The sequence below is a fragment of the Lagopus muta genome, chromosome 12 (assembly GCF_023343835.1).
Source record: "Lagopus muta isolate bLagMut1 chromosome 12, bLagMut1 primary, whole genome shotgun sequence".
Classification (NCBI taxonomy): Eukaryota; Metazoa; Chordata; class Aves; order Galliformes; family Phasianidae; genus Lagopus; species Lagopus muta.
The window spans coordinates 7,349,880-7,376,265 of record NC_064444.1 but is presented as its reverse complement, the minus strand read 5'-3'; the positions used below and the strand labels follow the sequence as shown (position 1 = coordinate 7,376,265).

Genomic DNA, 26,386 nt, shown 5'->3' with positions numbered 1-26,386 from the left:
CACCTCCCCTTGAATTATCTGCACTAATTTCTGAGAAAACTGAATTTTCTGTGAAGTGTTGACCATGTCAGCATTGCACTTTTCTTGAGGGCAGTGACATAGCAGCCCTGATAACTGGAGTTCATGGGACTTAACATGTTCCATTATATCTTTCTCCATATCCATCGTTCCATTTAGCACCTTAGGCTCCAGAATGTACTTTCAGCTGTATTTTGAGTTTATTATCCAATTGTGCTTCATGCTGCCAACTGCCTTCCATGAGTCAGTTCAAGGCATTAGGAAAACGGTATTTTAAGGAAAAAAATGCACAAGGTTAACTTGGTTACACAATTGCCGTTCTTCACCTCTCCACTAGGCAAATTTTAGTTTTCACACCATTTAAACTGACTATCAGCAACATGAAGTAGTAACCTGTCTTAACCATAAGATGTCAGTGTTTTTTCTATGTCAATGTCCTTCATGCAGTACAGTAGAAAACTGTAATGATATTGTAAAAGATAGGTATGGTAAAGCACACTGTTAAAATCTTGATGGTTAGCTCTTACTGTGCTGCCAGTATCACACAGTTAGATTTTTTATTCGGTCTGACTCCAGTGACTTGTTAAGTGACAGACCTAACAGATATCAACAGCAATTGCTATGTAATGGCTAAAGAAGGAAAGCAAAACAATGTTTCAGAGTAAAGAAGTCGTAAGAGAACAGAAAAAACATCCAGATTTTCAGACTTTCTTTTATCCTCTCTCCAGGTTACCACATGCAACTGTTTTTGGCCTCAGTATTTAAAAAAAAATAAAATTACAAATAAATAAAAATGTTGAAAATTGGAGCCATCTATGTATTTTTTCCTTGTTGCTGAGGTTTATGTTTCATTATGTCATTGAAACAAAGAGCCTCTGGTGTTCAGGAAATTATGGATAGGAATATCTCTACTGAGACTTTACCAGAATGCAGCAAACCATTACAGGGAGCTAGAAAAATACTGAAAGACTGATTAGACAGGTTCTGACTCAGTAAGTTTGGTAAATATTGGAAAATATTTGGTAAATATTTGGTAAATAAATATTAAAAACAGCCAGCAACCTACTTGTAGAAATCATGGATCTTTCCAAAGTTCATGGGCCTAGTGCTCTCTGTTCCTCACCACAGCTCACTTGCTAATTGCCCTTCTTCAGAGAGCAGAAAGATACAATAGATCCGGAAACTGTAATACAATAAGTTCTGTACAACAGAAGGAAGAACTTTACTGCAAGATAAAGAACTGACAGAGCATTGGAACATGCTGCCCAGAGAAATTGTGCAGTCTCCTCTGGAGATATTCAAGTCCCTTATGTATGACCTGCTGTTGGGAACCTGCTTTAGCAGGGAATTGGACTCCTGCAGTTGTATCATTATGTTAAAAGTTAAACTATAGTTTAAAAAAATTGCTCTGTTTCTAAATATTCCTCAGACTCTAATAGTAAACAATGTATATTTTTTGAAGTATTAATTTCACTGAAAAAGTATTTCAAACATTATAAAAAGATCTCAAAAATTATATTACTTCAATTACAAGTTTTATTTTCAGATGAAAGCTTTTCCTTAGGTGCAAAGAGTATTCTTTTGTTAAAATTTCCTTTCTTGCACGGTAGAGTTTTCCTCAGGCTGAGAGTAAGGAAAATGTTTCAGACAAGCTCCACTTGTTAATGAGACAGCCTCAGGTTTGCAGAGGCTTTTTTAGTCAAATGATTATTATCTAGGACATGTACCTGCCATTACAAACTACAGTCCATATTGTGATTTTATGTGGAAATGATACTGCAAATACACTACAAGTAAATTGCAATTTCACAATCACACATTGAAAATATTTTTTGTGTGACCCTGGTTATATTAAATACATTCATTTCACACAAAAAGTTTTAAACTTAGATTTCTGAACTGTTTTAGCTCATGCTTGCATTAATTTAAGCTCCTTAAAAACATCTAAGCTTAATTTAGTTCAAGATTAATCATAGCTTTAAGAAAACATAATCAATTTGTAATTAAACATGTTAGTATATCTTCTGAAGTGAACTTCCAATGTACAGTTCCGCAAATTAATAACCACCTACATTAGAATCAAATTGCTTCTTATTCCATATTTAGTTTAGGAATGAAAAGTATACTACTTGTCTGAATAATCTGAATTGATTCAAACCAGTTGCCAAGATCACATTTCACTCCAAATTAACCACTTCTCACAATCAGGTGATCAATGCATTAATAAAGCACAACACACTAAAAACATCAACTTGCAGAATTCTGCATTTAAATTACCAGCTAATCTATCAGCTCAATTGGGGGTGGGTGTTTTTTTTTGTGTGTGTGTGTGTATTTTTTTGTTTTGTTTTGTTTTTTTGTTTTTTTTTTTTTGTCATTTGCTTTATAATAATCTTTTGGCCACATAAAAATTAAACTAACCCCTCTTTTCCTAGGGGAAAAAAAAAAAAAAACAACAAGTGAGGGTTTATTAGATAATGTATTAGAGAAATAGAAGCAGATAAAGTAGGAAGAAAAGATTGATTTGAAGTTGAATATCAACTTCTTTTTTACTTCCATACCAAGCATCAATGATCTATGATTTATGACTCACTCATAACATTGCATCACACAAACATTTAGCTGAAAGCCACATTAGCCAACCAAACATCTTCAAAATAATTCTTTGATATGTAAAAAAATATTATTCACAACACTGAAAGATCACTAAATATCTGTGACTTCAGAAAGAGATTCAGAGGCTCATTTTCTCCCCTTTTCCCACAGCAAAATAGGAAGATATTGCTCTCACTCCAACAGCCAAGCCTTAAGGGATCTCCTTTCACCAGCCACTCAAGTAAGTCAGAGCTCCTGAGCATGAAACTATTGCACTTTCTAGAATTGTCAGAAGGAAGTACTGGGACTCAGGGACATGTTATTATCTTATGCTTGGGAACAGAAGAGGATTAATATGGATAGCACTTATCATCTGAAAATAATAAAAATAATAAAAAAAAAAATGTGTACAAACCCACACACCAAAAAACAGACAGCAACCAAATAAACAAAACCAACAACAACAAAACACAGAGTTTTACTTTCAGATGGTGCATTTCCTGCAGATTGATCTATACATTTTGGATACAGTAGGTGCAAAAAATCTGAGTGGAGAAAAAACCATGGTTATTAACAAGATTCAGGTCCAGTGAGGCACAGAAAGCACCTCAAGAGACTAAAGTTCTATTCAAACATGGAAGATGGGAAATGTAAATTTCAGGAGAGATGATTTGGCTAAACAGATTGAGGCCCTACCTTAGGCTAGGATTAATCAAGGAAAGATTCATTTGGTTCTTCCACTTGGAGTGAAATTTACTTCTCTGTACTGAAGTCAGAGGACATACAGAGGAGAGAGACACCCCTCCACACTCCTTAATCCATATGATATTGTAACTGTTATGTATCTATGGGCTGAAAGAGCAGCTACTGTTCCTCTTAACCCCTGGATTTAACTATGTACGTACAGCATGCTTTTAACAGATGCTGCATTTAGACAGCAAAGGTTCTTGCATGGATGTTCTGAGCAGAACAGATGGCTTAATTCTATAACAATGAAATAATAATTAAACATTTTCGTAATAATTAAATAATAATTAAATAATCCATAAAGACTGCATTTCTTAACTCTTGAGTGGGCATCTGACATGAATCGCCATCTTAAAGCCACTTGATAGCAAGAAACATGTATAAGTAAGGAATTTTCTCTTTTTATTCAAACTTGTATTTCTCAAGCTCCATTAACATCAGTTTAAAGTGCATTAGTATGTTACAGTGGGAAAAATCAACTTCCAGCACCAAAGTACAAAAACTCCTGTGCCACCTGCTGCTTACATAATGTTTATTTCAGTTTTTATTATTTCCTTTTATCTGTGAGTAGCACATTGCCACTTACTCATCTCTGCAAGTACAGATGAAAATGAAAAAAAAAAAAAAGCAGAAACTGAAGAGAATAGCCCTAAAGAGCCAGTGTGCTCTGGATACAGTCTGAAAAGTAATTATGATTTTGTTCACGAGGAATCCATTTAAACTTTGACCACCACTTACATTCCCAAATGTAACATGTCATGAACAATTTGGGAGAATCAAAAGGAGGAAAAATTAACTTACTTTCCTGTAAAAGTTTGTTCTGCAGGAGGAAAACCTGAAGTATCTTCATAGTTCCTAATACGACAGATCTTGTAAGCATTCCTAGTGCAATACAGAGTCTGATTGCTTTGGTATCAGCATGCAGATTATGACTAGGCATAATGATTTCAGATAACAGAGAAAGCTGTGTATGGTACTCACTCTTGCAGTGCATTTTATAACCGAAATTATTATTGATGCCTTCCAGCTCTGACTTCATGAATGTTTTCCGATATGTGGGTGTATTTTTAGGCAAGCTCAATTTTAAGGGAAGCTCAGATTAGGAATGAGCATATTTGTTGCAGTTCACAGAATTCCACATCTCTGTTAGCATTTACTTTCATTATTAAGGGAAAGCTACTATTCATATTGAGCAATCTGTCATTTACCACCATGTGGACACAAGAAAAATTCCTAATTAGAAACACATGTTTTAAAAAGTAATCATGAGAAAAATAAATTATTACATTTTATCTAAAAATGCAGTATTTCCTCTTATTTCTACCCCTTGAGGACAAGACAGTTTCACATCTCCACTTTTATTTTTATGCATTATCTGAATCTACTCACTTGAAGATGGGTTTCAGCATATTAACATATTTAGATCTCATGAACCAAATACTATTCCCACTATACTACTATTGAAATATCAGTTGGACTACGTACTTGTATGCTATTACACGAGACATACCAGGCAGGTTATGTTATCTAAAAATCCATTGCAGTTTGGCCAGAATTAAGATCTACATCCACCCTTAATGTTAACAAAATACCAGTTGTTCAGACAACTTACCAACAGCAGCTGGAGAATGTGATCCAGAACGTTCCAGTTGGATTATATCTAAATGCAGTTTCTGAAAAAGAAAATAATGCAACAATAATATTCAATATTTCATAAAAGCACAGCAGTGTTAATCACAAAATGTAGAAGAATTCTGAGAAGTTTAGTGTTAAAGAATATTTTGTTCACCAAAAAAAAAGCAAAGTAGTATGCAAAGAAAACTGATCAGAAATGCATTATTGCATTTCGTGATCACTGTCTACGTTTCTTCAGTGATAAATCAGAATAACCTTGACATACACTTCAAGCTTACAGCCTTGTTTTCTAACTTTGCTTTTAATGACTTGCACTGTAGTTAATATTGTTTTCTCTGTAGAGATGATTACTAATTAAACAAACGTTATTATTATTAGTCCTTAAAATCTGCTTAAGGGAGTTCTAGATGAAACAAACCTTTCTTAGTTAAGCTATATGTTTTTAATTTTTCAACCAGTAACATAAGTAATGACTGATGAGAAAAGACCACAGTTTATCCCTTGGAAAGCCAAGATTTGCTGTACTGAAGATTTACGTCTAGAAGATGTCTTAAGACTGTGAAACAGGGTTTATGAAAGGAACCAAAGACATCAGTGCAAAGGCCACAGAGTCACTTTCCTCTGCCATAACTGACCGTCAATTGACTCAAGCCCCAACAACTTTTCTCTCTGTTCCAATTCTTTATTAGGAGTACTAAGATGAAAATACTAAAACAATTAAATATAACTTTGAGGCCTTCAGTTTAAATTGAAAGAATTAAGACTTTAACCACAGTTGCTGTCTATGTATCACCTTTGGAAGCACAGTATCTGATGCATTCACAAGCTGAATTTGCTGACCCAGTTAGTCAGCTTTGTATCTTCGTTCCTTAAGTGTCAAAGATATGAATCAATCTCAGTTTAGTGGCATCCCTAGAGAAATACATCATATATTTATATTTAACTAGAACCCAAGTAATTTTAGAACACTTCTCTTTTTTTTTTTTTTTTTTTCTTCTTTTTTTTTCTCATGAAATGTGTATTCCTTATTTACCAATAATTGATATTTTTCTTTCCTTGGGAATGCTTTTTGTCTTATGTCTCCAGAGTCTTCAATATATGTTTTGTTAAAGAAAGCCTCTTATTTTCTTAATATATTGTCTCTCAGATCTTCCTGACTCAGTCTAATGGAAGTATGCAAATACAATGACAGATAGAATTCAGCTCTTGTCCAGAAACTTGTTCATATGAAAAATAAGACTGAAACACATTACAGCAACTGACAGTGCTTCACTAGGATTTTAGCACGTTCTTCCTTCACTGAAGCACAGAGGAAAGCCTCCTTTGATGTAAGCAGGCTTAGAACTGGTCAGTCATCTATGGTTATCACCCTTTCCTCAAAGTGCCATGAATTCCCAGCATGAAGGTTACTCCCTTGACTAAAGAGTATATGGAAAATGCTTCACCTGAGGTATGTGGTGATGCATTTTGTTGAGATTATTAATCTCCCAAAAATTAGTAAATAAAATAACTACATACTAATTAAAACGGAAATAATTTCACTGAACAATGACATCATATATATTTCAAAATAATTACTTGATTTAGTAAACTTGAATTTGCTGATTTAGATTTGCTTGATTCATCAAATGCATTTTCTTCTCCTCATATATTAAACATAAAGGTAAAGCAAATAAAAAGCATGTTTTTTTTCCCGTAGTCCAAATCCAGTTTTGTTTTCAAGTTATCCTATCAGTTAGTAGAACAATTCATGACTTTTTTTTTTTTTTTTTTTTTTTTTTTTCATTTTAAGCAGGAAAAATACACCACTTGTGCTGTCATGTGAAACAAAAGTACGCTCCATTTTTTGTTAAGCAGAAACTGAAGACATATATAGCATACATAAGAGTATAAACTTAGAGAAACAAAGCTTTAACAACCATTTGACTTTTCCCAAGTGCAGTGCAGGTAAATACACCAGTGCCACACATTCTGCCTGACACTGTAAAACCTAAGTCAACTCATTTCTTTGGGGGATTGTTAACAGCAATTTTGTTCAAGGGAGTTTTAAGTAGAAGACAAAAGAAGTATTAAAACAGCTACCAAATATCCCTAACACCTCAACTCCATAGGAACTGTCTACTCAGTGGAAGATGGGAAAAATGTAGTTCATTGCCTACTCTCCCTGAAACACTTTAGAACAAAACCTGTTAGAGCACGTGGGATTATCTTACTCTAATGGGTGAGAAATGAATTCCACACACTTGGGTTTTCTTTCCTAGAACACAGCTATCCCTAAAATCAATGTGAAACGCTTCTTAAAATTATTTTTAGTTGCTGCCTCAATGAATGCAGTGTCCTCAATAAGTTTGCTGTTATAGTTAGTCTACCTGCCATACAAAGGCTGTAATCCTCCTTTCATTTTTTTGTGTTAACTTTTTATTGTAACTCTATTTGTAGAATAAAGAAGACAGCACAGCTCACAATCCATACCTCAGATACTTCAAAGAAAATCAAACTGTTGACAACAACAACAGCACTAGAACACCAAGTGGTAACTGAAGTGAAGTAAGTGAAAGCAGAGTAAAAGAGGTAAAAAGCCACAGCAGACTGGATTCTTTAGCCCACATTATATCAAAGAGGTAACGGTCAGCTTGAGACACAGTGCGTGAATTCAGGAATTAAAATGAGGCAGTCTGAATACACTGTGTCTTCCAGGAATTACAGTGCTTTATCTGAATTAGTGATCAGCTTGTTCAGGACCCTTTAAGCCCTCTGGAATTACACTGCACAGCCTCATTTTTTCTAATGTGATAGGAGGAAACAATGCTTAACTGGAAGGCATGATTTTTTTAGTAACAAATGTGGTCACAGAAATGCATTGTGCACCAGATTAAATAAACCTGCAAAATACTTACAATTGAGACTCCAGTAATTAGAACCTAGTTTGTTATTAATGAAATGAAGAACATATTGCATGAAGGAACAAACACATTTGACATCTCAAATCAGTGCAGAAAAACAATACTACCTGCTAAATTTAAGTCATTCTAAAACTATTCATTCGTGATAAAGCTGTTTACAAGATATCTTAAGCCTACAGAAGCAGCACCAAAAAAGATCTTATCAATTTAGAGAATCAGAGATTAGCAAGAGAAAAAAGGAAGAATTAAGAAATAAAAATGTATGACAAGAAAAATTCATTCATGCTTCCCTTTTTATTATTTTCATTTCTTAAAATAATAGATCATTTTTAAGAACTGGGCTTGTTTGGGTTCCCTCTAAAGAAATATATTTTTCCTTAGAGATTGAAGTATTTCCTCAAATAGAATCTGATCTTTCTTCTTCACCTCTTTTTATGAGCACTGTTAAGATTTCCAGAACAGAGATAACCTTGATATCTTCATAGACATATCCTTTCAGGAAGAAGCATTTGCCCTCCAGATTTTCCTCTTAGGAGTCTAAATCACGCAAAGGAGTAATAGAAACACATTCCATAATAAAACTCCCATTCCTTCTACCTCATGATTTGGTTTTCTTCAGACTGAAAGTGGTTTGGGATACAAGAAAAAAGACCACTGAGAGAAGTCATGATTTTGTCAATCCTGCAACAATTACTCTTTCATTCTCTGCTATGAAAAATGACCTCAGAACTAGAGCAGGAAATGGGTAAAAGCTGACAATAGTGGCTGTATTTTCTAACCTATGAAAGTAGAAAGATATGCAGATGTCAATAAAGAATAGGAACTCTCTTTGCACTGTGAACAGTTAAAAACGCACAAGATACATGAGACAAAGAATAAGCAAGGAATAGCAACAATTAAAAAAATTAATTGCTTAGAAGAACTTGGAATTGCTGTTAAGTGCTGTTTAACTAGCAGAAAAGTAAGAGAATGTACTGAGCTGGAAGCTGAACTTATCTTTTTATATGAAAACAAGGACAAAAAGTATAGTACTGCTCATTAACACCTGAGTTGGGGTCAGTCAAACTGAAGATGATACTGCCTTCATACAGAAAGTTCTAAGATAGATGTAGCTTTCAGCCACATTAATGTACAGTTAAGCTGGTGTCCCTAAGGCTGAATAGGATCGTATCAGTGTTATTTCATTTGCCCAATGCAAAAAACTGAGTTCATTAAATAGAGTTGTTTTCCAGGGTGAGGCTAATTACCAGATTGTACAGAAATGAAGTTCTCTGTTTTGTATGTTATCTACTTGACAGCTGAGAAATCTCATATTTATGAAAGCATATAAAAAAAAATGAGCAGGCTCTAAATTTCTTGTTTAATACAACATGAAACATGTCAAAGCTTTGGGGATTTTCATTTAATTTAGACAAAAGATTTGACCTATAAGACTTAAGAAATCTCAAAATATAAGTGATGGGTAAACAAGGCCACTCAGTCATTAGGTGAAATTCACACCTTTTCCAGAGGTGCAGATGGACTACTCCTCCTGCCTCACACTTCTAAAATAAGCAAACTTGCTAAGTACATCATCAGTATGTACTTGAGGCAACTTAGAGACAAGAGATTCTATTTGACATAATGTAAATCATTTATTGATAATTTATTTCTATTCATAATTTATTAAAGCCCTTCTACATGAAAAGAGTGTTGTTCATCTATTTTTTTTTTTTAATGTGATTCTATTGCATAAAGTGAGGTAATATTCAACACAAGGTAAATTTATAAGGTGCCACTTCAATTTTCAGCTACCTATTTGCATAGGTGTAAGAAAGAGGAGGAGTGCAGGTGCATTGCAGGATGAAGAACATTAAAGTTAAAGAATATTTTGAACACAGAACTAGTTGTAAAGTAGATCTTAAAGTCTTCCACTGATAGAATCTCTGGCTACTATTACTTTGTTTATGTGAAAGGTCAGAAAACAGGATGTATTTGGGGATTTTGATCTTGCATATATATTTCCCAGAAGATGTAGCAAAAAATTAATTTAGAAGGAATAGAGAAGTCAAAGAATTATAAATAATCCATGAGTCACTGCAAATGTCTTAGATAAACAGGAGATGTCAAGGGTGCAAGTACTGTATACGTGCACAATTCAGTTAACTTAGCTGAAGTTCAGTGATTTGCTAGATTGTGTCTCATATCATGCCTATGTTCCTGCTTACAGCAGAGTATCAAATTGTGGTGATATTTAGACGTAAATGTATACTGTATACACACAAGTAGGTATTTTCTAGGTTGAGTACTTACAAAGGAGTTAATGAAAAGTTGCATAAATCATAGGGTATAATCCAATACTGTAAATTCTGGTTTCTAAAATAAGGGATATGGAATAATTAATCAAGGAATTATTTTAATGAAGGTCATTTGTATATATCAGACCTGATGCTGTTCATTTTGTGAGTTAATCCACCAAAAGTGCAATAGTCCCTGAAGGACTTCTATGTAGCATATACCTTAGGGAAATAAAAGTACATTTTTCAAATTTATTTTGCGCTCTGCCAGAATTAGTACTAAATTTGAAAGAGAAGAACACAGACAGTAACCATTGAGCACAAAGTTTGGCAGAAACATATGACAGAAAATGTGATGGTTTTTATAGGAAGCTGCTGATGCATAACAAATTCTTGCCTAAATTCCCAGTCTGTTGTCTGTTTTACAAAGTGTACTTGTAGCTGGAAAACTTCAGAACTACTTTTATAACTATTCATCCATCAGACTTTTCAATCTTTTCAGAGATTTGGAGGAGTCAATCAGCATTATCTTGCAAAGTTACTCTTTTTTTTTTTATTATTAAAACTTACACATATTTTAAGCAATGTTGTTTGGATGGGCAAGCTGTTAATATTCTGCTTGCTTAAGAGACTATCTAGAGGATTTATTCTAAGGTATGTCTTCCTCTGCAAGGACTCAGGTGAACCATGTCACCATCTCAGGTCTAAACTAGCAGTGGTAATTCCAAGCTTATGTCACAAAATGATCCATAGCTCCATCTTTAAAAAGCAGCATGTATAAATAAATTAACATTTATAAATAAAGAAGAAAATATAAATAAAGAAAGTTCACCCAGAGATCAGTAATTTGCTCTAAACAAAAATAAATAATTTACTTCATTGCGCTGTCAAGGACTGTTTGTAGCAGGACACTAAAAGCTAGATTGGAAAATCTGTATTTATGGACAATATTTATTTAGATACCTTCAAGATATTTTTATTTCTGCAAGGTAAAATTCACAGCAATAATTCCATCACGTGTGAAGATGGTAAGAACTTTTGTATTTTACTATTTTCTACATATTTCTACATCTAATGTAGAATGTATATAAAGCTAAAGAAGTAATTTCATTTTGTTGTTCAATGGAGAACTGCATGAGACAGAAAATGCATAATAAAATGTTATAAGCCAGTTTGTGAAAACATTAATAAAATGCACTGGATATACATTCTTGAAGAGATTTTCTAAACTGAAACATAATTGCCAGCTTTTTGTATGTTGAATTATGGATACCCATATGAAACTTCCATATTGATTGGAACTGGTTTCACTTCTGTTCTATTCCTACATCCAGATTTGTAGTAGTTGCTTCAGGGAGATTTCTAGAAACTCTGACAGTAAACCATTTTTTATACATTTCGTTATTATTCTGATTAATGTGTTTCTGCCTTACTTTTGATGGACAAAAATTTCTAAAACACTGTATGAGTCTATTACAAAGATCAACACTATATAGCATATCCAGAATAGAAATATAATATTCTACAGCTTGTGGTAGTGAGCTAGCCAGACTGTCTGTTTTGATGTTGAAGTGTATACTCTGTTATTAAAGGAATGAAAATGTTGTTTGTTTGTTTGTTTTTATTTAATTCATTATTTGCACACTTCTTATGTCTCATTTCACTCTTCTTTATTCCACAAAGTTTATAATTGTTCCAGATCTATCCTCTTACAAAGTAATTCCAGCTCTGCAATTATATAGTCAACCTTCTCTGGACCTCTTCTATTTCTGCTAAATGTTTTTCAAGTACCTCCTCTGACATTTTAATTTACGTTTTTTGAAAACAGTTACAAATTACTTAGCTTTTCAGCATAAACTTTATTCACCTTAAGTGCTCCCTTCACTCTTTGGTAGGCCCAGTGACCCAGCAGTTCTCTGACAGACTGTGTATGTCTGAAATATTTAACTTCTTATTAACTGCTTTGCTGAAATAAATCCATGAGAGCTTTCTGAAATCCAAGCTTTTCAACTACACTGGATAAAATTTCCTTCTTCTTAATGTGCTGTTAGATCCATATTTTCATTTGTAGAGGACTTTTCTCAAACCATGCCATCATACACTAGCTGAGCTGCAATGTCTAGGGATTTCTGCATCTTCCCTTTATTTTAGGACCCCCTTGTTTTTCTTCTTTTCCCCTCTTTTTCCTTTTTAATCGATTTGTATTCAATCCCATTAAGTAGTCTACAGCTCTTAGTGGCACAATTCCTCTTACCAGGTACTAACTTCTCCTCAGAATCATGTATATTTAAGTTCATGCTTTGCAGACATAATAACTTTTCATACTAACTGTTCTCTTAAATAAGGACTGTCTGAATACCTTGGAGTCCTGAAATGAGCTGTCAATCCCTAGTGCCTGATTCTCCCAGAAATGTCTTAATGTCTTGTCTGTTGGACAACTCCTATGTTCTCAAATTTAAAAAAAAAAAAAAAAGGAAGACAGATTAACAGAAGCACTAAAACTTCAAGGTAAGGGGAAAAAAAAAAAAAAAAAGTTCTTGAAAAAAATCTGTTTGAAAAAAAGCCCAGAAACAGACAGCTTGTACAACAGTTACAGTCTTGCTGTCGTTGGAAATATTCACATTGACCTATAACTCAGCATTGTTCAACAGAATGGATGAAGTAAATAGAGGGTTTATCTCAAATATTTAATAAAGGAAAATAGGCATTGCATTTAAAATGCAGAGTTTTATGACTGATTTTAATGGCAAGAGAAGGTCAGTCTTCTAATTTAAAAAATCAAAACTGGTAAGTTTAAAAATCTATGATTCTCATAAACCATTTTATGTGTGTGTTAATTAAGATAAGTTTTACCTTCAGATACCACTCAAATACACATAAAATTTAATCCTGAGCTATGTGTATTGCATGTACTCTAAATTCATATGAACCATTGGATAGTAAAGCTAGAAGTTTTACTGAGATATAAAAGAATATGAAAAATATATTTAGATAATTCTTTACTACACTGGGAGTACCAAAAAGCACCTTGATATCATTTAAATGTGAAAAATCGACCTATGTTAAAACTTTTCTAATGTGATACTCATGTGTGGGATATGTAAATGACCTTTTTAAAATTCTCAGTTACAGTATCTTAAATTACCTCAGTATTGTCAAAGCTGAAGAAGATAGCATTAACTGCAGAGAGACAAACAAAGGAGTGTCTAATAGTGTTCCAGAAGACATGGCATGAGGTTGCAGAATTGTAAAATGTCCCTTTTGTCTACAGAGCTCAAGATGGTTCATAAATGTGATTGTACACGCTCTGGCACTGTCCTGGTTTCAGCTGTGTAAGAGTAAATGTTCTTCAAATGTCTGGTACAATGCTCTGTTTTAGCTTTATAAGAAAAATAATGCTGATAAAATGCTGATGTTTCAGTTGTTGCTGAGAAATGCTGTAGAGAGCCAAGGACACTTCAGTTTTTCAGCTTCTTAAAACAATTCTGCTAGTGAGTAGCCCTGGGAAGGAACAGAACCAGGATAGCTGAACTACGCTGGCCAAAAGGATATTCCATGCCATATGATGTCATGTGAAAAACATTACAAATCTGAGTGGAGTTGGCTGGGGAGGGCCACTGCTTGGAGACTGGCTGGGCATTGGTCAGTGGAAGATGAACAACCGGGTGGTGAGCAATTGCTTACTGCATCACTTGTTCTGTATAGTATGTATTTCTGTATAAATAATTATTATCATTACTGTTATTTCTCTCTTCCTTTTATGCTGTTAATAAACCTTTTTTTTTCTTTTTTTTTTTCTTTTTTTCTTTTTTTTAAATTTTTACTTTTATTTTCTTATCCATTCCCTCCCCCATCCCAGCAGGGTGTGGTGTGAGTGAAAGGCTATGGGGTGTTCATCTGCTTGCCAGGTTAAACCACATGCTACTGATTATTATTTCACATCGTGATATTTATACTTTAAATTTGAAAGCACTCTTGGAAACAGTTGTACATATGAAACCTGCATGAAGTGAATCAAAGGCAGTTAATATATTTGACAATGCCAAGAGCTGCATTAAAAATTAATTACTAGCCAACATGAAAAATGAAGGAAATATGACAATTATTTAAATGAGACTGCACTAAACATCTCTTGCTTCAGCAATTGTAAGCCACCTATATTTCACAATGATCTGTGAAGACTGGCTAAGTAGAGAAAGAGCATCATCTCTCTAACTTAACAGCAAGCAACAAAAGATGGAGTTACTGTCTGGACAATCTTCTGGGACTCTGCCAGCTTTTCAGAACAGATAATGAAAACAGGCCTATTCTCCAAACAGAGGCAGCGCATGCAGATAGAGAAGAAGCAAGATAGTAGCATTTAAAAGGAGAAGAAACTAGGATATACTAATTTGTCAAGCGCAAAGCAAAGATTACAAAGACTACATTAATCAACACCAGGAGTAGTCCAAAGATAAGAAATAGTTTTTATGTCACATCCTCTATACATTTCTCCCATATTTTTCTTTCCCCACAGAGAACGCTTCAACTAAGTTCCGCTCCTTGTCAGAGTATGATGGAACTATCCTGCCTTTCATTTCTTCCACCTAAAACTCTTGACAACAATTCACTATCTTGCGAGATGTCAAAAAGATCTTTTAGATTAAATATATCACCAAAAGTCAGGTTTAAAAACTGCCCAATCTTTCATCTGAAGATTTTGATTTATTTACTGCGTGTGCACCCTAGCAGTGTAAAAGTCTGCACAAAGATCTGTCTATTCCTTCAACATAACTAATTGTCAAGCTGGCCTGTCAGATCCCTGCCAGCAAGCTGGATTGTAAATGTACCATTAAATCACTTCAGTATTTATAGTGTTGCAGCGATCATACACATTCTCATTTAACATCACTGAATAAATATAGGGTATTTGAAATACTTAGACTAACTTGACTAGCTTAGAAAAAAATATTACTAGTGAATTCTGCAGAAAGGCTTGAACTGAGTCTCTTCAGGAAAACAAATAAACAAACAAACAACAAAACAGAACAAAATAGTCACCAAAGAAATATGTTAAATCCTTTATAGGCAAAGAGATAAAGTTGGCCCTAAAATGACCAGCAGTGTGCTCCTTCACTACAAATCCAGAGAAAAAAACACTATAACACAGCATGCATAGTCAGGCATCTAAATGTTCCGTGTTAGGAAACTGTGTTGCTGTTAGGGTTGTACTGCTTTGCTGGACTGAAGCCGTGGATCCCATCTGTTGTGAAAAAAAAGAACCCCAGGGGTAGTTTTATGGCTGATTATTTAGAAAAAAAGCATATGAAAATATTGATATGAAATAGTTTCAGGGACAATTTAATTGCTGTTATTTTTAGTGAATCATGTAAAGGATCAAAAGCATCAACACAAAAGCAGCCATTTGGCAAAAGTATTAGCATCTGTACATTTAAAAACAACAACAACAACAACAACAACAACAACAACAACAAAAACAGCACTAAAGCTCTTCCAAATTTTCTGTTGCTTTGATATCACACCATTGATGAAATGTTTAGAGTATAAATAGTAGAAAGGTAAACTGTTCTGCAAAAAAAGAGTAGGTGGGAGGGAGGGAGGGAAGGAGGAAGCAAAAGAAGCAGGCAGGGAGGGAAGGAAGGAGGAAAAACATCCAAAGAAACATTTATTTGCTTTGTTTTTCATGAGTTAGGAATTAAAATATGTTGATGCTTTTCATTTGTTGCATCGATAGTTAAAAAACTGTCAAAAAATTACAATATTGTATCTAGTTCAGATTTATACACATCTGATTTTCAGAACTGAAAGTGAACAGAGAGTTCTTCCTGAAAAGTCAGGTTATTCAGAAAACATTTTTATATAGCTTCAAATACACACACTATGCTTCCATTAGCAGTCATCACCCAGAACATCACAATGCTCAGCATTTTACACCAAAGTAAATCGTCTCATTTCAATAATACAATACAAACTTTCTAAATCCTCACTGTTGAGCTTAATAGAAGGGGTTATGACACTGCTTATCTTGAAATGAGAATCACGTTTCTCTGACAAATTCTTTCCTTTTTTCTCACCATTACAACACAAAGAAGTAATCGCTTCTCTTACAGCCAAGAATCAAATACTTCCCATTGATGTGAGTCAACAAATCCTGCCTTAAACAACCAAGAGGATAAGTCACATCATTTATTATACAGCCTTAAAAGGCAAATGATTCTGCATCAATATCATATTTCACAATGATCACCATAAATTTATGTCTTACACTGTGAAATTTTAATATTTAAACTTTAGTTAGTAAATAATGAGCAATAAAGTGCATAGTAATTCCTTTTTTCAGGATAATTTGAAATTTTTAATTCTGAATCAGTGCGCTCTGTTTTCAATATCTAATTCAGAAAAGTAAGAGTAGCATGGATCTTAGTTTAACTAGAACATTACCAGGGATTTCAGCGTGATTTTGAAGTAGTTTAACACCACAAGATAAATCAATCAAATGTTGTAGCAGATGTCTAATGTATTCCTTTCACATAAGCCAAAGTGGGAAGTGGGTAGCATCTGTGTCAGATGCAAGCACAACTGTTTGCCAGCTAGGTCAGCCACAGTGTGATGAATGCTGATTGACAGTAGTTACTGAAGGTTGAACTAAAGTTTCAAGTGAAATTCAGAAGTAGTTTTTTGTAGAAAAGAAAAATGTGTTTGCCCAAATAATATTTTTTCTTTTGATTACTGTAGAAGGTACCATTTTTCCAGATAACGGTTTCAACTTCCTAACATGGAAAGGTTTTATATTAAAAAGTCACTATTCCTGCTTATAAAACATCAAAGAACAACCCTATTGATTTTCAAAAAAACCTGCCAGATTAGACCTGTACTATTGATCCATGAGACTTGTATTTTACTAATCAGAGATCAATCTTATGGAAGCTTATATTGGTTTTAGGGAAAGAATATCCCTAGTGCTTTAATGAAACAATTATTAATACATGAACAGCAAAAAGATGCAAAATTAGAATTATGTTTCATAGAACTGTACAGATATATCTGAGAACTATTCCTGTACTCTTTTTTATCAACTTAAGGCATGAGAAGTGAGCTGCAGGACAAACCAATGCTTCTCTTCCCTCCCATACTTTATCACTATTGGTGCTTCTCATTATCACTGAAGTTCAACACTCTGCTATCTGATTCATCTCTCTATCTCCATACAGCTGGATTTTCACTCAGTTCTGATGTTTTCTATCCCCTCAAATAATCTGAATTACGATGCTCACAAGTCATTTTGTTTGCTTCTTTGAATTTGATTTCCTTCTCTGCTGAGTTCATAAATATCTGTGTGAAATGAATATGATCTCCAGAATCATGCTCAGTTCCTGCTCTCATGGTTTTCATCAATCCCCTCTTTCAGCAGCACTCTTGACCTCCCCTTTTGCACCTAATCAGCAGGAATCACTTTACCAAGGCAAATATAATAGCTCTACTACTTACTAATTTGTCTTCTCTTTCATGCTGATGCTGTATGGCCATTGTCCTATCACCAAAACTGGCAAAAAGAATCAATTCATCAGCCTTTTCCCACATCTCTGCACTTGCTTCCAAATCACCCACTCTGATCTGGCACTTCCTTCAGTTAATCTGAAATGCCATAGAGATTTTCTGCAAAAAAAAAAAGTATCTCCAATACAAAAAGTCTTTTTTTTTTTTTTCTTTTTTTCACTACTGACCAGATGCTTACAATAACAGACTTGTGCTCAAAAGAGTAACCTTTTTTTTTTTTTTTTTTTAAAAAAAAAGGGGAGGGGGGAGGGGGGAAAGGTGGAGAAATTAAAGACATAATTGCAGCTCATATGAAAGCAACTTAGTGGTTCACATTGTTCTTGGACTTGATTTGACACGTTAGGGTTTTTAAAACAGAGTGTTTTCAACACAGCTTTGGACATTGGCTTAATTTTTGGGGTCACTGAACAAATGTATTTTGCTGGTCCCATGAAATGTCATTTAAATTTGGCAGTTCTTAGCTACTGAGAATCATGATTTCCCATCTGTGATTTCAATTATAAAGCTTGATTTTAGACACATGCCAAACCCCAGAGCTTTCCTACACACTGCTCACATACTACATGCAGGCCATGTCAGTGTTCTACAAAGAGCTCATATCCAAAAGATCAGCGTAGGTGAGAGGCTCCCAGGAACAGAACCTCAGCATAAAACCAGGCCATAGTACATAGATGATCACTAATTGGAGGTCTGGCCATCAAAGCCTTTGTTTATTTCACTATTTTGATTGCTTCCAGGAAAACCTTACTTGTCAAAATGTTGCCAACTGGAGTCCTCTTCCCAGATTCTCGTAGAATTACAATTTCATTTCTAGTTTACAAGCCCAGATATTTTTTTTTAATTTAATTTTATTCTGCCAGCATTCTGACCCTGGGATAATACATTAGGCTCAAAATACTTCCCATAGCTGAACATTTCTTTGTCATTTGAGGGTAACTTAATTCTCATTTAACTGCATTCTGCTTTCTGTAATATGATTTGTTTTGGTAGAATACACAGAAAATACCTTCATTTCATATAATCAATTGCCATGGAAAAAAAAGGAACACAGAAGACAGACTATAGAAACTAACAGATTACTGTAGCCAATACTATACTCTGACCTTTTAATAAACTTAATTGACAGTCTTAAATTGTGCTACAGTGCTAATGGTTAACCATTAATAATGTAGAAATATACACGTATTATTTCCCAATTCATTCACAGTTCACCATAGAGCTGTATGACAGTCGTGGAAAAATACATTAAAAGGTATCATGACAATATCACTTTATCCAGGGAGTTTAATAGCATACTACAATAAATTTAAGTCAGATCCACTGTCCATTTGTGCAAACTTCCCAACAAGTTTACTAAAGATTAAGGAGATGACTATTGAGTGGCAATGCTGTGTTCTAAATTCTAACTTGAAGTATTTTGAAAGGATTGATTTCAGAAAGTAAGGATAAACATTCAACTTCCTTAAAAATCTGTCTTAAAGAAATCTCAAATTTGGATATCATAAACGTACTTGTTAATTACACCTAAAAATTCAGACAACACAAAATTAAATCCACAAGCAAATTTTCTCCTGTATCATTATCCATATCTGTGAATGTATTGGAACTGCAGTAGCTGAAGAATATCTTGCTTAATCTCTTGCATTTAGTAGTAGTTTGATTTTATTTTGGAACTGTCAGGCTTAATTCTACTCTCAGACTGATTAAGGAATTTATTTGAGTGAGCAGTTTATTAGCTTTTAAGAAACAGTTTTTTTTCAACTGAATGAACAGACTCCTTTGTGGTAAAATACATCTGTTACACATCCACAAATATAACTGGCTAACACTGCTATTGTAAAAACCAAGCCTAAGTCTACTGTAATAAGTAAGAATGTACACAAGTTTTCTATTTTCTTATTTTATTGGCAGACTATCAACATCTCCAAAAGATGTTTCTAGTTCTGCAGCACAAACCTAAATTCCACATCAATAGCTTTACTTTCCTACCTACTACCACTAAGCCAGCATACTGAAATAGAGATCCATGATTACACTGCTGCTCCTGTCCTGATATTCTGATTCTTCCAAAGGAAATCCTTTTAATTTCCTTTTTTTTTTCCCCTGCATTAAGCAAAACATCACTCGTAAGAAACAGAAGAAAACTGTAACCAATGACAAGCATAAGGAAGAAATGCACAATACTGAATGTAGTATAAATTCACAGAAACCTCAGAGCAATGGCTTCAAGGATGTAATTGAGGAGGGGCTTTTCTGGGTCATACAACAAGAATAAAAGCACTGAGAGAAAGTCATATGTTTCACTTGATCTGAGTACTCTGATACGATCTCGTGTGTAAAGGGCATGGTTATAATATTTGCACTGATGAACTGCTTGAGAAGATAATGGACTGGTCTGGTTATTAAAGGCAAGTGCTACTGAAAGAACTCCATTCAGAGCAGAAGGAAATACTAACAGCATGCTTTAAAGATCAATACCAGATTACTTTTTTTTTGATGTATTTAATCAGTGATCCCAGAGAAACAGCACACAAGGATAAAGAAAATCTGCTGACTGCTGTAAATGGAGGTCAAGCAAAGCAGTATTGGAGGGTTGGCAACTAAATCTAAGGTGCACAAAACATAAGACAACTGGAAGGGACAAAATGCTTAGCATAAGAAGAGAAGACTTACAACAGTGCTCATGGTCACAAAATGTTTTTTAAGAAGAGGGTACATGCTCCTTCATCACTTGTGAGAAAAAGAATACAAAAAACTGAAATTGCAGCAAGAAAGCACTGGAATACATTGCCCAAATTAATGGCGTAGTCTCTGTCCTTGAGGATCTTCAAAAGCCACCTTGATACAGTCCTAAGCAACCTTCTCTAGTGCTCTTGCTCGAGCAATGGGTTGGACCATATGACATCTAGAAGTCCCTTCTAACATTAAGCAGTCTGAGATTCTGTGAAAGCTTTCTAATAATGAGGTAATAAGACAATGTGTCAAATATTCAAGTACTTCTGATAATTAACTATACAAACAACAGTCATGATGGGTGTAAGTATAGCTAATCCTGCACTGAATAGTAGACAATATGTTAAATCATATAATTAAGTTCCTTCAAGTTCTACTTTTCATCATTCTGGTAGAAAAACTCTTCAAGGCTCTTGACATATGGCTTAACTGAAGTAATGATATAATAGTGTACAAAAGACAACACTAAAATATTTACATAAATAAAAATACAAATATAAATCAAATAAAATTATATTACAACTCAGATTTGAGTGTTCTTTTAAGAACATTTTGAAATTTTTGCAAAAAGTACATAAAATATTTAGAAATACTGAAACAAGATCATGCAGAATTCAAAAATGTTGAGCCTTCTGTTAAGAAAACAGCAGGTGAGAAGATAATGAAATTATTCAGTCAAAAGAAAACTGTGTAGCAAAATTTCTTGCTAATATTCAGTACAAGACACCGAGACACTGTCTTGCAGTAAACTGACAGCACAGGAATGTGTGTAATTATTTTTTTTTGGGGGGGGGTCACAGAAAGGACAGTCAGTTTAATAAAGAAAAAAAACAAAGTCCCATGGAATTGGCCAGCGTATATGTGTCCTACTTAAAATTCTAAAGAGAAAGTACTGACAAAAACTATACATGTCACTTATGACAATTTATGCACTTTTTTGTAATTATACACAATGAATATTCATTTAGGCGAGTCAATACATTACTTTAGACTAGTCCTTCCTTCTGTAACAGATTATTTTTCCCTAGTTATACCTAGACTCATTTTCTCGTGTTATTTCTAAAAAGAATTAAATTTTCTGAAAACATGAAAGCAGTGAAAGCATAGATTAAGATGTACATGCTTGGACACATTTAGGGGCATCATTCTATTATCTGCTTACAAAGTATGCAATTAAATTTTCTTGTTTTACTCCTCCTCCGTTTGAAAGAAGTCTAAATAGGAACTTAGTACTTGAAGTCAGTGGTAGTGGATCTTGGTCTGAATACACACTAAGAGCCCCACTAATTCATGACATTATACGAGAGAATTATATTTATAATTATATAATATATTATATAATATATGTAATTATGTATATATAATATAATTATATATCACTGTTCTCAGTATGAGCAAAATCAGCTTTTGTAGCTAGACCATAAAAATCCTCTAAGCAACATAGTGCTTAAATTTCAAATGTTATAATATAGTTATTACTACAATCCTTTACATAACTACAGTCCTTTACATAACTAGAATAAACAATGCCTAACAATTACTCATGAAGAATGACAACAGTATTTGTTTCCAATAGATCAAAATAATTCAGAAATTTGTTGTTTTTATTGTTTCTTTTTAATAGAGTTCCAAAAGGGATGAAATGTTTACCTCACAGTAACCATAGTTAGATGCCAGTTCAAGCAAAAAAAATACTGAAGTACTTGCTCCTACTCACAGAATTAATCAAGTAAAGATTCGTTTTCAAAGTTCATTGCAAATATTTAGTAACTCATTAAACCTTTCCTTTCTTTAGCAGAATTTCTGTTTATCACCCAAATCTGCTCCACCAAATAGCAATAAATAAAAACACGACCACTTAATGTAGAGATGTCTCAAAGTAAAGTCAAAGGCCCAATTTATTACACATATTTTGCCAAGGTCTGAGACAATTAATAATTTTTTTATTTGCAGAGCCACGAAAGTGTTGACTGAATTCTTAATTCCTAATGGATAATTTACATGCTGGTCATATGCTTTGTTGTGTGTGGTGGATTTAATGCCATTATGAAAGTGTCTTTTGAGAAAGACAAGAGGAGAGAATATATTCTATTTTCGTGTGTAGAAACTAAGTCTGATATGCCCAGTAATCAATTTTTATCTTTAGTATGAAAGAACACACATTCTTAGAAAGAAATAGAAGACTACTGGGGAAGAATATAATAATGTAATTTTGGCACAGATGAATGCGTAAAAGAGCAAGGCCAAATACATGGACCTTTATCATAATAATACTAATATTATCACATCATGAAAGGAGTTACAAAAGGGCAACCATGGAGGTTTTCACTGTTTCCCGGAGCATATGACAAAGATGAGATTCTGTGAGCAAAGCTAACAAAATTTCACAAGGGTAGAGTCTTCTATCAAAGCACATCATTCAGCCAAATTAAAACCACATGTTACATATTAATTGAGAAGAAAACAGGACATCATAAGGTTAGAAATTGGAAAGTTCAAAGTTCTGCTTATTTTGTGTAAAAAGCAGTATAATCTGAAATTAACGGCCCAGAGAAACATAAGGAAAAGGTACTAGAGATAATTTTCAATAGAATCTGCTAATGGAAATGAAAGTACTGGAAGAAAATCTAATAAGAGTATTTTCTCTAGTAGAATCTGAAGGTATATGCCAAACTTCTCAGACTACAAAATATTGAATTCTGTCAAATATAGTCATATTGGAAAGTTGCTACATGAAGATAAACAATCTGATCATAACGGTAAGTTTTCCAACAGATTCTATCATTATTGTAAGAAAGAAGTTACATTACATTATTTCCTGTCATAAAGCTCTTAGCTCTAGACAAGAAATCAGATGAGTCAATAAATGCTTAATATATTCTGAGAAAGTTAACAACAAACTATCTTATACTGACATTTTTAGTTTTCTATAATTTAACTTGTCATTTCCATTTCCTTTGTTTATATGCTCAGTATCTCATAGACAGTCATTAAAAAAAATGCATAAGAAACAGTTAAAGAAAAAATTAGTGTAACTGACATTTCACACAGTACAGTGGAAATATAAATTCAATGTTCTTTCCAAGCAAGAAGTGAAAAAGAGATGTATCTCATGAATCTTGCATATCATCAGACTCCTGCCCCTAAATTACTTATATTTAAAGTGAGCAACATATTTCCTAGCATCTTCAAATAATAAAAGATGTTTCTTTCTCTTCATTCAATAATGAACATAGTCAAGTCAAAATTCATGGGAATTTTGATGTTAGCAATAATTTGCTACAGGACAGTCACCAAGCCTAATAAATTCTTTCATATCTAGGTCTATAAAACAGACTCTATGTATGATTTTGTCTGTTTTCAGAAAACTCTTGACTGTTAAAGTAAAAAGGAAAATAAAATATATTTTGAAATCTTGTTAGGAATAAAGTAACATATAATTTAAACTTTTTTTTTCTTTTTTTTTTTTTTTTCCCCTCAACATCTCCCTAAGTTTAAATATTGGCAGGGTACACGTACCCCAAGAATTATGAAAATAAATATACATAATAAATAGAATTTCATAATTGCTATATGATGTGCCCACTTGGTAATAATGACAGTAAACACTACTAACCTCTAGAAACAGAAAGTATTGGGTAAGTAATCTGTTTATTTTCTTCTTTCCTATCTAACAGTACTATCCTCAGGCAATGCCGATTTATGTTCACAGAGTATTTATGTGGATAGTTTTGAGGCTAAGTGCACAATGTGAGCAATAACCTCACTATTTCAATGAAAGATGGACATAAAGTCTTCCCATTAACAAAATTCAAGTTATACTCAGGACAAGGGAGCCATTTTAATCACATAGTGCAATTAATGTGGTTTGTGCTGTCGTATTGTTATTGACTAAACAATAGGATATATTTAGACATCCATCAAGTCCGGATACATGAAAAACTAACCAACAACTTCCTGCAACTAATTAATCATTATGAATGATGTATGGAACAAATGGAAAAAAAAGAGTATAACTACTCTAGTCACTATCCAAGTGACTTATGGAAAACTTATTTGGAACCAGCATTTCAAATGAAAATGAAAGATAGCTTTGTATTAAAACGTGTTTTTGCTGCATTTTAAGAGTATGCACTAAGACATGCAGGCCATGCAACCTATATTGTACTACAAATAGTTATGAACCATGGAATTTTTCCATTTGCTAAAGCTATTCTTATATAAATCAGAGATTCTTATACAATTCTGATTCAATACATCAAACCAATATTTTACATTACTAAAACCTGCTATAAAACTTTTTCCAAAAATGTCCTCATAAAACAAGTAGTGCCAAAATATCTGCAAGACTTTTTTCTTTTTTTTTTTTTTCCTCCTAGAGTTGTCACTGTTTCTCAAGAACAGGATCATATTCCACAGGGTTCTTTTTCAATTCAAGAAAGTCCCAGTACAAGAAAGACAGGGAGCTGTTGGAGAGGGTCCAGAGGAGGGCCATGAAGATGATCAGGGGACTGGAGAACCTACTCTACGAGGATAGGCTGAGGGAGCTGGGCTTGTTCAGCCTGAAGAAAAGAAGGCCGTGGTGTGACCTCATTGCAGCCTTTCAATACCTAAAGGGAACCTACAAACAGGAGAGGAATCAACTCTTTCAAAGGGTTGATAACTGCAGGACAAGGGGAAATGGTTTTAAGTTGAGGGAGGGGACATTTAGGTTGGATGTCAGGGTGAAAATATTTACAGAGAGAGTGGTGAGGCGCTGGAACAGCTGCCCAGAGAGGTTGTGGATGCCCCGTCCCTGGAGGTGTTCAAGGCCAGATTGGATGGGGCCCTGGGGAGTCTGGTCTAGTATTAAATGTGGAGGTTGGTGGCCTTGCATGTGGACGGAGTTTGGAGATTCATGATCCTTGAGGTCCCCTCCAACACTGGCCATTCTGCGATTCTGTGATTCAGTAGGACTCTGCCTTCAAAAATCACTGCTATCATTAACCCTGTTCATACTTCCCAGCTTATGTCACAGATGTGGATATTACATAATTACACTTCCTATTCCATTTGTCCAGCTGTATAATAAAATGCAAGTCCGGTTAATTTTGGTTTTCATATTTGTTTTATTTCTTGGTCTAGTACAATATTACATGTGATTCATAAACAAAAATGCAATTTAGGAATGTGCTAGCATATTTATAGTATTATAATGCATACAAAATTAGGTACTAAATTCAAGTTTTGACACAGCAATTTCCCTTGTGGTGACAACATGAAGTAGTAAATACTAATCCTTATTCAGACTGTACAAATATACACTGATCATTAAAAATATTAGATACTTTCTGTTGTAGAATAAAAAAAAATAATCCTTTAACTCATCAGAGGAGGGACCATTCAAGGAACATATCCACTAGAAAAATATTTTCTCTTTTAAACTCAGAATGGAATTAACTGTTTTACTTAAAGTGTGTCATCCTTAAAGCTTCTGCTAGTCTCCCAGTCAAAACTATCAGATTTTTTTCTTACTTATGGGACTATAATAAAACAGCACTTCTTATAGAATCATAGAATATAGATTGCACTGTAAGGGACTAAAGACTTAAAGATATACTACCAATCCCCCTACCACAGGCAGGAATACCAACCACTAAATCAAGCACCAGATCAAGTACTAGATTAGGTTTCCAAGGATGTAGAACACCTCCAGGGATGGGACATTCACAACTTCACAGGGCAGCCTGTGCCAGCTGAGTCACCATGTCACCACCTTCTAAGTGAAAAATTTCACAAAATAATAAGAGTATAAAGGGACTTCTGGAGTCCAATCCCCATGATAAATAAGGTCTTAAAGTCATATTTACAAGTGGAATTCATGCAATTTATTAATGAATTTGAGTTGATTACTTGGATTACTTCCATATATATTTAATTTCC

At 33.9% G+C, this 26,386-nt stretch overlaps 1 long non-coding RNA gene across 1 annotated transcript in view; it reads right to left on the bottom strand.

Moving 5' to 3' along the window:
- Positions 1–26,386, bottom strand: part of LOC125699193 (uncharacterized) — a 263,892-nt gene that overhangs the window by 102,806 nt on the left and 134,700 nt on the right. Inside the window, exon 3 of the long non-coding RNA XR_007379474.1 lies at positions 4,973–5,033. This is a non-coding gene — a long non-coding RNA (uncharacterized LOC125699193). The remainder of the gene's footprint in view (positions 1–4,972; positions 5,034–26,386) is intronic.